The sequence below is a fragment of the Lissotriton helveticus genome, chromosome 10, assembly GCF_964261635.1.
Source record: "Lissotriton helveticus chromosome 10, aLisHel1.1, whole genome shotgun sequence".
NCBI classification, from domain to species: Eukaryota; Metazoa; Chordata; class Amphibia; order Caudata; family Salamandridae; genus Lissotriton; species Lissotriton helveticus.
In genome coordinates this window covers 806,727,176-806,740,189 of record NC_136071.1, presented here as the reverse complement: position 1 = coordinate 806,740,189, position 13,014 = coordinate 806,727,176, and the positions used below count along the sequence as shown (strand labels likewise).

Below are 13,014 nucleotides of genomic sequence, written 5' to 3'. Positions count from 1 at the left end.
GCCATAAGAATACCTTGAAAATAAAATATGTTTTTACTTTTCATGGCAGTCTTTGCTGTTTGTAGTCCCACAGGATTAGCTGCCTGTGTGAATAATAACCTAAACCAGTATTTCTTAAACTTTTGACTTTTGTAGACCCCATTAAAGTACATCAGGAAGCCTGGGACCACCAAGCAATTTCTATGATTTGAACCTCAACAACACACACAAAAAGACATAAACAAGGACCCACTTCTTGTTTATGCCTTGAGAATTTACTCAGAAAAGCATCTTCACTCTGCAGGTGAATGTTTAAATATGAGAATGATTACACATCGGTGTAAGATCCACGTCTTATTCATAAATTAATAGATAATCATGTGAAACCGGAACTCTCATTAGAAGTAGTAGGGCTAAAATAGTAACACACTGACCTCACATAAAGCAGCAATTGAGCCTGATATGGACAAAGCTAGACACCAGGCAGGGTCTATGTGCCTAAAGGTGACAAAGACCTTGATTGCATAAAAACTAGAAGACCAGGTGGTCATTATTGTGAGAACATACTACAAGTTGAGAAATGGCACTCTGCTGCTTAAGTATTTTAGCACTTCTGAAAAGTGCAGTCATAGCACATTTCCAGTTTAAGAAAAATAGATGGCTGGAGACTGTGAGTAAGTGCCTGGATGCTGGGAGTACTTGCCCATGTAAAGCTGTGAAGGGGAGCACCTGCAGCCTGGAATAGCATTTTGGGCAGTCAACTCACGAACGTTTTCATAGAACATGGTCTCTCTAAGTGTGCAGATGCATATAATTTTCTTGAAAATCATAAGCAGTTCAAAAGTGTTTTAGTCAGCAGTTGTCTTAAGACCTGTCAGCCTTAGGGAGGTCTCTCCCTAAAGAGTTTGCATACTTACCTCCACTTTCTGTCTGAAATTAGTTTTTGTTGGCCTTACGACTCTATGCACTTTACCACTGCTAACCAGTGCTAAAGTGCTCAGGCTCAATCCCCTGACATGGTTTGATTGGCATACGTCTAGCTGACACATTTGATTTACTTTTAAGTCCCTTGTAGAGTGCTAGGCCATATACCCAAGGCCTTTAAATCGAATGCTACCAGTAGCTCTGCTTTTTGAAAAAATGGGGAGATAGGTCCTGGGACGCGGGGTCGGCCGGACCATATACGAGAGCGGATTACAGCCCTGTGAGCCACATCACTCGGGTAGGCAAAAAAAGAAATACGAGCGGGATAGCAAACATATTGAAAAGGTTGGCGGCCGCTAACTGTTTCCTTTCATTCTGGTAGGATTGTGAATACTGAAGGGGAAGCATCACTAAAGGCATTCCAACTAAAAGATAAGCCAGAGCACACCGAGCGCTGAGAATAAGGTACACACTCGGCGTTGGTCGTGTTGTTTGTTTTATTAAAAATGGGACCAGAATAGTGACACTGATCATTCTTTGCAGGGAGGCAGACAGGAACGCTGCCGGCCCGGCAGCTTGGGTTAGAAAGCGAGCAGCACGAGCACGGAGTGCCGTCTAAACATCGAAATTGATACATCCACACCTTACAGGTATTTTCCAAGAGTGGTTTGAGCGTTGCAGTCAAAGGCTATTTGTCAAAGCGAATAACTAAAACGAGATTGTTGCCATTTTTTAGAAATCACCAATTGATCAAAAGAAACAAATGAACCCTGGAAACTCGCTATAAAGCTGTATAAAGGTATTCCTTTTTTGACTTAATAGCAGAGGGCAGTATGTAAAGGGGATGCAAATTAGGGACAGACCAACTCACTCATTTTCTTTGTACATAATTTTCAGACAAACAAGCGATAAAGCCCTGATGAGAACTCGCAAAATGAAATAGCAAGTTCGAAACGCGTCGGGAAAAGCAGGAAGGAACGAACTAATTAGTGCATTAACCAGAACATTGAGGAACTTGTACAGTCAAATATACTTGTTTCATTTAATTTGTTTCTATTTCCTTTCTGAAAGTGACTTTATCCTCCAATTATTTGTGGAAACATCACGCAAAGATTGATTTTTTGTCGTATAACTAACTATATGTATGTGCATAGAATGAATTATTGCTTTTCTGTTTAATGTTGTTAAGTAAATGTATATGTATTGTTTAAATGTACTGTTTTTCTCATACAATTGAATTTTTAAGTAAATGAAAAAGAAAAAAGTGAACGGTATAAATAAATTATACCTTACAAATCAAGAAATAAGACTGGTTTGTTGCTCTAACTAATGAGCTCTACCAAATAAATTGCAGGGCCGGCATCTTCCTTCTTAAAAAAACCAGTAGCTCTGCAGCACTTATTGTGCCACCCAGTTAAGTAGCACTCTAAAACCAGTCCTAGGCCTGCTATTGCAGTCTGATTGCACTGTTGCACTTCCATGTCGACTTGGTATTTAAACCCCCTTGGCAAGCCTTAAACTCCGCACTTATTAGATATGTCACCCCTAAGGTAGGCCCTATGTAGGCCATCGGGCAGGCTGTTATGTAATTACAAGATTGGGCATATAATTTTAAGGTTTACATGTTCTGGTAGTGAAAAACTCCTAAATTTGTTTTTCACTACTGAGGCCTACCCCTTCCATACAATAGCATTGGGGATTTCTTATTATTCATTAAGCTGTAATTCCTAATTGGGAGCAGGTAGATGTATCATGTTTGGTAGCTGTACACGTGTATTGATAAATTCTCTTTAATTCTCTTTCATTGCAATTTTGTAAATGTTACTTTTAGGAAGTTGCCATTTTCCTGTCCATAGCCTATTTGTGCCTGCAACCTGTCTTTGGTCACACAAAGGCCTGTATTTTTAATGGAGCCAGCTTGGAGCCAGGGCAGGGAAGTCAGGAATTTCCATCCACTTTAAAGAACCTTTTCAGAAGGTTCTTCCACCTTTCAGAAGAAGGGCACTATGGTATAAAAATAGGATCTTCAGAACCACTCTTCAGTTCACTACTAGACATATAGAAGGACTGCCTTCTACTGTGATCTACTGTGCACTCAGTCAGATGTCTGATATACATGGAAGTATTGCTTTGCTTCCTGGTGCCTGACTTGAGCCCTCAAAGACCAACCCTGCGGTAGAGCCCTGCATCTTCACCAGCACCCAGGACTACCAGAAGTGACTTTAAGGGCCATATGGACATAAAGGGCTCCTACCATCGTGAACTGGCAACTGGAACCAGCCTGAGAGTCCTGAACACCCAAGTGGTATCCCACCAGTCCTGGACCCTTGGTTGTGGTGCTAAAGGTGCCCAGATGGACAAAAAACAAAACGGAGTACTTAAACAAATTTTATCCCGAAGTGCTGTGAGAACCAAGTGGATACCAGGACCAACTGCTCGCTTATCTGCTCGAGGTGCATTCCCGGTTGGTTTGTCTTCGTGGCTTTTTCCGCAATGTTTTTCTCCGTAGCAGCAAATCTGTTTCAGCGGTCCTTGTGGAACGGGCTTCGGGTACAGTCCTCTACCTCGCCCGCTGTTGTTTTTCGACTTCCATTTCAGCGACTAAGCCTGAATGTAGAAATCTTTACCATGGCTTTGACACAAGGCCATGCAACGACAATACTCCCTCCTCGGACACATCCTGCAACCTTGCCCGCTTAAGTTTACCTTCTCATAACATTTTCTTCAAGAATTTTTCTAAATCTGAAATTAATCGCTGACCAGGCTCAACTCACTTCTCTTATCCGAACTGCGCTCCATTGCAACCGACTGCAACTTTAGAGTTTTACTTGATCTTGCGCAACTAGATGTCCGTGGTTGGTTCTTTGATCTTTTATGCGCTAATTTTACTAAAAACAACTTAAAAAATCATAACTCTGGTTCTACTGACTTAGTTTTTGTTGTATTGGTGTCAAATAATTTCTTAACATGTATTCTATGTTTCTAAATTGGTTTGGTATTGTTTTTGTGTTGTGTTTTCACTTTACTACAGTTTGTGTTCTGCATAAATACTTTACATTTTGTCTCTAAGTTAAGCCTGACTGCTTTTTGTGCCAAGCTACCCAGGGTTAAGCACAGGTTAATTTAGTGACTTTTTGTGGTTCACCTTGCAAGTGATTGTAGCTGTTGCTTGATCAGGGCTCAAACCCCAGTCAAACAGCAGCACAATTCTCACAAGTCGATTTTTAGTTAAGGCTGCAGTGGGTTTGAAAGTAAACCGTGACTGTGCACATTCACACGTGCTCCATCCTTAACTAGTTATCAGCTTCTGACTAAAAATGTTTTTAAAATGCTTTTGATTTTTTTTGTCCTATCTTTATTGATTTAATAAGTACATATATCAAATATATTGAGGAGGCAATAAAGTACACTTCGAGTAAGTATTATTCATTGTTACTTTATGAAACTATTATTCTCATAGGAGGGACTGTCTTTATGCAGTTATTTTGTATATGTCCACGGACCGCCTGAATAAACTCCACAGGTTAAGAACGACTGTCCTAAACCAACAGTACACTATTTTAACATTTCTGTATTAGGTTATGTTGCCATTGAGTTCATGTCCTTTGTTTCTTAAGGCAGTTAACATCTCTAAAATATTGTTTAATGTCTTGGCGCGTTCTTTGTGCATGCGTTAATACTACAATGCAACTATTCTCTAGGTGACCAGATATCATTCAAAACACACAAAAGAGCAGGTAAGGTCTACATATGATGTGCAACTGCAATAGCGACTAAGAGGCACTGATGGTGAGCGTATGAGACACAGGGTCTGTCAAAACAGATAACTAAGGGTCACAAAAAGGCTAACATAATTCCCATCAGACCACCCATGTGGTGGAGTTTACGTCATATGGGAACAGTTGATCAACCTCTCCCAAATCCGACCAAATAGTGTCGATAAGGGAAAAGGTTGTCAAAAAATCGTCCTATTGTGACACCGTAAAGTGTTATGAATAGACAAATTGCAGTGCTCAAAAGAAAATCATTTACAATAAAATTGACTACCAGGACACCGAAAAAATGTAACATAGAGGGCCAAGTGTCAATGTTTAAAAACACGCCGAGTAGTAATACTACTCAGAGGCGCTGTGCAGTGTGGTCGACATGTTTCAGCTGTAAGAGCCATTGGCTCAGCTTTCTTCAGGACCTTTGACAAAATGATAGCTACTGCAACTACATGTGATGTGTATAAGTGACAAAAATTTTTTTGTACTGATACAGAATTACAGAATTACATATACACCAGGAACTGGTATACTCGAATGTCCACTGGAGGGAGAGAGAGATGTCTTCTTCCCAGCTTTGTGTGGGTGACGACCTCACCTCACCCGGCAACCGCTCGGGAGAATGAGGCCCCGCTCTGTCCGTCGGTGCTCTCGCTGCACCGAGAGCACCGACGGACAGAGCGGGGCCTCATTCTCCCGAGCGGTTGCCGGGTGAGGTGAGGTCGTCACCCACACAAAGCTGGGAAGAAGACATCTCTCTCTCCCTCCAGTGGACATTCGAGTATACCAGTTCCTGGTGTATATGTAATTCTGTAATTCTGTATCAGTACAAAATTTTTTTTGTCACTTATACACATCACATGTAGTTGCAGTAGCTATCATTTTGTCAAAGGTCCTGAAGAAAGCTGAGCCAATGGCTCTTACAGCTGAAACATGTCGACCACACTGCACAGCGCCTCTGAGTAGTATTACTACTCGGCGTGTTTTTAAACATTGACACTTGGCCCTCTATGTTACATTTTTTCGGTGTCCTGGTAGTCAATTTTATTGTAAATGATTTTCTTTTGAGCACTGCACTTTGTCTATTCATAACACTTTACGGTGTCACAATAGGACGATTTTTTGACAACCTTTTCCCTTATCGACACTATTTGGTCGGATTTGGGAGAGGTTGATCAACTGTTCCCATATGACGTAAACTCCACCACATGGGTGGTCTGATGGGAATTATGTTAGCCTTTTTGTGACCCTTAGTTATCTGTTTTGACAGACCCTGTGTCTCATACGCTCACCATCAGTGCCTCTTAGTCGCTATTGCAGTTGCACATCATATGTAGACCTTACCTGCTCTTTTGTGTGTTTTGTATCTAGGCATAGGGGAGCGAGCAGGAAGGTCAGTAAATATTCCCCCCCCGACCCTCCACACACCTGTTTTGTTCAAAAAAAAAACCGACCAGATATCATTTACAATATATATGCCATAACTGAATCTATGTAATGGATTGTTTACACCAACTCATATACTGTGGAGGTTCTAGAAGAATTAATAGATAAAGCTCCCTTATAAATGGGGAGGGACAATAATCTTTTGCTCATAGTTGGGTTTATAAAGTTTCAGGGCATGCGTACTTCTACACCGTAGCAAGATGGCTCAGTGAGCTATTGAAGTAATCACTTGCAGATGGATTATGTGGTGATTGGCAGGTTACAAGTTGAAATCCTGGCATGGCCGACTCAACTTTTAATTCTTTAAACTGTGATAAATTGAGTACCATTAAATTGAGTAAAAGTAAAATCTGTTATTTACTGTACTGAGAAACTGAAGAATTGCAGTATAACATGCTGTGTTTAAAACAAAAATGTATGTTGTATCAGAACAGTGTCAGGTAAATTAATTGATCTATTTTTCCTAAAAGTTGGTAGGCATCAATTATATATTTTATTTTGGTTCCTGGCTGTGTATAGTACCGTTTTAAACACACCAGCCGAGCATTGCAGGTGGAAGCAAGAGACTACTATCATCTGCTTTTCAGTTTCAGTCACTGACTGACACATTGATTTAACCAATATATATGTTCTCTCATTTCGATGCCTGTCGGATTATAACAGTACAGGAAGCCATGCATAGTATACCACTCTCCTATTAGAACATTAGCATTCTAAAACAAATATATTTGCATATCTGCAATTATTTAAGGAAATCTCTTCAGTTAAACTGCCCATGCCTTCAGCCTGCTCAGAAAATAGTCAGGATTAAGGCTTTAGGGCGTCGCACTGAAGGCTCAACTGTCTGTAATTTTCCTTTTTAAATAAATACAAAATTATAATCCGTCTGTATTTATGTCCCTCAGTTACTACTGTTAGCTCCTTCCAAGCTCCTGTTTAGTGTGCACACATTCTCTTTGTGCTCTTGGTGTTGCTCCCGCATCCGAGACGTGCTGCTTCTATCGTTGCTGCTCACTTCCCCCTGTATCAGGCCCTGCTCCCTCTGTGGCTCTTGATCCGGCTTTTGCACCCGCCTGCTAGTTTGCCCATCCTTGCACCCACACGTTGCCCGCATCGGGGATTGGTGAAGTTGCCATAAAGCTCTGTTAAGAAAGCTATGTGTGGTATGTGCAGTGTGAGGGCATTGCAGGCCACTTGGTGGTTGAGCGCCGGGGTCGCGTGTGTGCTTGCGGTGGCTCAGGGATGCAAGTGTAGGAGGTCTAGAGGGTCCCAATGTGGCTGGGTGCGGTGCACATGAGACGTACCTTAAGCGGCTTCAGCCATCATATTGGTGGAGGTTGGATCATGAGCTCAGTGCCTGATTAATGCCTTAGTGTTCATCAGTACTTACTCCTGCGTGTCTAGTGGTTCCTTCATTTTGATACTGGTTTGCTGAGAACATTGATCAGAGATAAGCATCCATTGGTTATTTGGGCCTTCACAAGATGGACGCCAGCCATCCGCTATTGAAGATGAGAACCCACTCCTGAAAGGAGACTCTGGGCACTAACAGAAGCTCTCTCATAATTAGATGGAATGATGCCCTACACATCAAGTTAAAAGCACTCGGAGCACAGGATTTCATGCTCAAATTAATAACGAACGTGGATAGTAGGGACGATAATTACTCACAAAACTGGCTAAATGACTGGGAACAACTTGATCCAAAATCATTAAGTTTGTATATTTCCAGGGTCCGTCTACTTTGACTGCCCATGGCTTAGGTCAGCCGCGGAGGGTTCCTCTCTTTAGAATCCAGAAAGGCACGCATCTGGGTTGCCCATCCCTCCCCTCCCACCCCACCCCTTGTTCTTGCTGGTCATAGAGCCCCTAGCCTCTATCCTCCGCCACTCGCCACACATAGCAGGTATAGCCATCGCGGGCGGCCTCTCTAAAATATATGTATATGCCGACGACATTCTACTCCCCCTTTGACACCTCTCATGTTCCCTACTAGATGCCATTGAAGACTTTGCAGCCCTGTCGGGCTACATGGTGAACTGGGACAAAACCCGAGGCCCTCCCACTCTCCTCAGGCACCATGAGGACAGCGATTCATGGTTATCCCTTTCACTTAAATCCTAACAACTTCAATACCTCCGGTCCTGGTTAACATAGGCTTGGAAGGAATGGTTGTAGATAACCTGACACCCCTGATCGCACAGATGAAATCAGACTTTGACAAATGGTCCCTCCTGGGATTCTCTATGTGGGACAGAGTACAAGCTGTAAGAATGGTCACATTGCCGCGCTTTTCATATATCTTGTGAATGTTGCCCATTGTGGTGCCTCTAACTACTCTACGTCTTATAGATACTCGAATACGGGCTTTCGTTTAGGGTTCCAACCGCCCCGCTTAGTCTCGTCCAAACTCATGGCTTGCTACTCCTATGGTGGCATGGGCCTACCATCTGTCAAATACTACTCCTTAGCCCTGCATCGCTCCCAGATACCGCAGACATTCCACAGTGGGTCACAACAGAACTATCACTCCTCACTTGCGGCGATGGCCTTGGCCCTCTCTACCAGGACTACATCCGCTAACTATCTCCTCCACACCCTGTGATACAGGCGACACATAATGCATGGCACCGTGTGCACCTCCTTTTGGGCCTAAACCATTGCCTACATACCAAGGCACCAATATGGGGTAATGACAGCATCTGAATAAGTGTCCAGAAACTCCACTGGCCTAGATGGAAGGCAGTGGGCTTATGGACCCTGGATCGGGTGCTACTGAACAGTGACTTAAAGCCCTTTGCTCAGCTACAGTAGGAATTTGGATTACCCCCGCAGCAGGCCTGGCAGCACCTGCAGCTACAACACTGCCTGAGGCGATGTCTTGGTCCTCGCCCTTGAGCCCTGCAATCCTTGCAGATAGTAAACTATCTGTTGGTATGGGGCAGACACAAGGGAGTGATGTCTGGACTTTATGGTACCCTAATGAACCACCTGTTTTCACAACCTTTCTTGCTCGGCTTCCGCGCAAAGTGGCAGGCACGCCTGCAATTTACCATTGAAGAAGTGGACTGGATGGAAGTTGTAGAGGCCTTGGACAAAGGGACCTATGAGGCTCGGCTGAAATTTTGCCTTCAAAAATTGGTACTGGAGCCCTACGAAGCTACAGAAGGCAGGTCTATTTTCACACTCTACGTGTTGGAGATGTCCAGACATACCCTGCAACCACCCCCACATTCTTTCTGAATGTCCTTCTATTCAACCCTTCTGGTCCTATATTGGAGACATCCTGGGAGAGTCAGTACCCTTCCGCCTTCCCGTCATCCTCCTGCATTATATCAGAGACTCCCCGGAAATTACTTGCACACAATGCCACCTCCTACACGCAACGCTGTCCACAGCTAAGCTCTGCATCCTTCGACAATGGAGGTCACCCATTCCTCCCTCGCAGGAGGATTCAACGGTGGCGATGATCCAAACAGTGTCTCATGAACGGGTTATCCATGGCATGCAGGACCAGGCGGAGGTGTTTCTTCTAGAGGCCACGCGCTAATGTCTGAGCCAAATCCACCAGACAGACTGTGGCAACTGCCGGTCTGCATAGCCCCCATGCCCCCCGCGCAGCCGCTTCCTCATCCTCCACAGATACGGCCATCCTCCCACACATCCCCCTGCTTTACCCTCCACATGACCCTCTCTTTACCCCCTTACATGCACATTTTTCACCTCCTTTCCCCCTTTTTTCCTTCCCTACTCCTTCCTCTCCCCACCCTCCCCATCCCCCTCTTACCTTGCCCTCCCTCTTACCCGCCTCCTCCCACCCCTTACCAACTCTCGCCTCCCACCCATCTCTCTTCCCCATAGGCAGACACCTGTCCCCCCCTCCCTATCCGGTATGGTCAGCCACCACCATGCAACCAAAACCTGGCTCGCCGATCTCCTTATGGACGCATCCCACTCCGCCCCTTCAGCAACGACCCTCAGAATCAACCCCCTCATCGCACCACACCCTATTCCCACCCCCCCAAAACCTATCATCACCCAAGATCTGTGGTACTCCTACTGTCCGGATCCAACAAGTGAGTGCCTCCCACTAAACCACTCCCTCTCTCATCTTCCCCGCAGCTCGGAGGTCCATGCAAGTGCGCAACCTCCTCCCTTCTCCTACCCAGTGCGTCCGCCAATTGTGGCCATCACATAGCTACCACCGGGAGGGGACTAACAATTTATGATACCCACTGCAACGAGTCAAGTACTGCATATTAAGCTGTTCGAATTATTGCAATGTTCATGTTGAGGATATATTTCTCTACATTGTTATGCTCCCCCCTCCCCTTTCCCTCTCTTCCCCCCGCCCACCACTCCCCCTCCAAACTCGCCACCTCCATTGATGGATGGATGTATCCATCATGCTATAATCTCCATTTTGTATCATGTTGTGCACTTGCCCCACTGCTGTGTTTATTTTTGATACCAAATAAAAAAATGTAAACACAAATCATTAATTTTATCTCATTAAAACAGCACGTCCAACGAGGCTCACATCTGTAGTAACGGTATGGTGGCCTAAAAGGAATATCCGATATATTTACGACGAGTTCTAGCGGAACAAACCTCTGGAATAAAAAACAAAAAAAAGGTTTTAAGAAGAAAGTACAGGAAGTCCATTGTGCTTTGCAAGATGAAGCAAGGGTGGAATTACATATTGCATTTAAAACAAACCACTCAAAATGTTTCTGGTCTCCGATCAGCCATAGACTTGGAACTTGCCGTCCCCAAATGATCACTTTGCTCCGTTTGATAAATGGGCAACTTTTATCAGTGATACTTATGACAACAATAAAAATATTGGTCACATTCCCACTGCCGGCTTATTATATCTCGGATCTGAGTGCTACTGTGAAAAAACTAATTTAGCTACTAAAAATGGCACATCCATCAAATGCCTTAGAGTCAAATGGAATTCCTGTTGATGTAATAAACAATCCTAGTTTTTGGCAGAACTTTTATATAGATTGTTCTAGAGAATTCTACAATCGTGTTAAGCTATGCAACATCTGATGTTGTTGCACCAAGGATATTGTGCTGCATAACTAAATACTTGTATGTTCTGAAAGGCGAGACGTATTGGCTATGGCAATGTTTTTATAGCTTAACTATGTTTCTAAACACTACTACAAAGTAATGAATTGTGTGCTACTGAAAAATCTTGTTCTAGCTTTTTTGCTTAAAAAGCAAATGTGGAACAGCTTCCAGACCACTTGGGTTCCATTGTCTCACACACAACCCACATTAGTAGCATACTGTACTGCAAACCTAGTTAAAAGAGGTCTTTAAAAATACAAGGCGTCTGATGCATTCATTGTCTTTCAGAATAAGAGAACAGTGACGGGATCTTCCATGAAGGGGCTGGATTACCAAAGGCTGCCAATTTTATAAAAGTCACTAAAGAAAACCTGACCTGGAAGAATAAGATTTAAGTGAAAGAATGTCTGGCCTCTGGCAAATCCTACATCCAGATTGTCCCTATAATAAGAGCCTTTTCTCTGTCATAGGAAAATGTATAGGCACCCCTTCCGTCACTAACTCAATCAGCACAATAAGACCCTCACATGCCCATGGCAGATGCGAGGTCTGAAGATGCTCTGTACAAGGCAGTGGAAGTGCATTGATTAGTTCTTCGTGAGCACTACCATAGTTAAGTTAAAGAGATCGGTTAGGCAAGTTTCAATCCTAGCGAGTTACATCAGTGGGTTAAAAGACCTACTGCAGAGAACCGTGCTGAACAAGTCTATCATGGGTACCAGCACTAAAGAGAGAGCTTTTTCCCAGTAACAACTGTCAGCGTGACCTCTAAAATGTCTCTGTAACTTTGATTTAATAAGGAAAGTTTTAAAAAGTAAAGTTTCTTCATGTGGAGATGGATTGCAGCGCTGTGTGTCTGCGGTGAATGTCCAGCACCAGACAGGAGTAGTAGCCACTAAGGTGCAGGCTCCTGGGACGCAGGGCAGCACTGTCCCTCCTAAGACAGCACCAGCCTCCCCGGGCTTGTCTGGCATGTGATGGGCATCACCTGCGAGTAGTGCTCTACTACCTGAGGTCCCAAGGGCGACCAGGCTGCACCAGATTCTTCCAAGTTCTCGCACTTATTTCTTCTTTTGCAATTATAGGCCTCTGCTAACCTCAAGGGAGGGGAGCAGAATAGGGGTACAGCACCTGTGCGGTGTCTGCACAAGACACAAAACTCACTAAAGCCAAACCAACCAGAACTAGGAGGTACATTTTCCACCGAGAGGTCGTCAGTGCATGTCCGACCTGAAGGACACTTTTATCATTCCAAAAAACTATATGCAAGTGGACCTTTCAACGTACAAGTAGTCCATGGCCAAGGGAGTTGGTTGGATAAATACTGTACATCGTAAAACATGGAAATGGATTATCAGTCCGATTATGTCTGCCTTCTTAGCAACCATAATATCCAAGACAGCCCTTTGCTCCAGGCTCCGAGTGGCTGAACCAGTTTGTAACCGGAAACTAATTGCACTATTGAAGAGTCACAGGGACGATAAGTGACTTGCCTAAGATTACACAGAGTGTCAAGGGTACCCAGGAAGACTTGCGCTTCATAAGCACCTTTTAAAGCACTGAACCACTGGTTCCCCCTAAAACCATTATCCCTATGTTCGTATTTGGTAATTAAATTATTTTGTGATAGCCACACAGTAATTACCTCGTCGTGTTTGTTTTAGTTCATTATGTGTTCAAAAAGCTTCTCCACAAGCTGGATAGGTACTCTGGTCGCAACTTGTAAGATGTTGTTACCACAATAGTGTTTCATAAGACTCTTCTAGATCTGAGAGACTGTGCGCTGTATGGCACTAAGTGAAAATACGGAGAGCAT

At 43.8% G+C, this 13,014-nt stretch overlaps 1 protein-coding gene and 1 long non-coding RNA gene across 2 annotated transcripts in view; both read left to right on the top strand.

Moving 5' to 3' along the window:
- The window catches only part of RAB18 (RAB18, member RAS oncogene family), a 190,834-nt gene that overhangs the window by 32,552 nt on the left and 145,268 nt on the right, over positions 1-13,014 (top strand). The gene's annotated exons all lie outside the window — the stretch shown is intronic.
- LOC144785491 (uncharacterized) lies at positions 1,289-2,004 on the top strand. The gene is made up of 4 exons (XR_013601925.1): positions 1,289-1,368; positions 1,447-1,553; positions 1,640-1,702; positions 1,801-2,004. It is a non-coding gene; the product is annotated as an uncharacterized LOC144785491 (long non-coding RNA).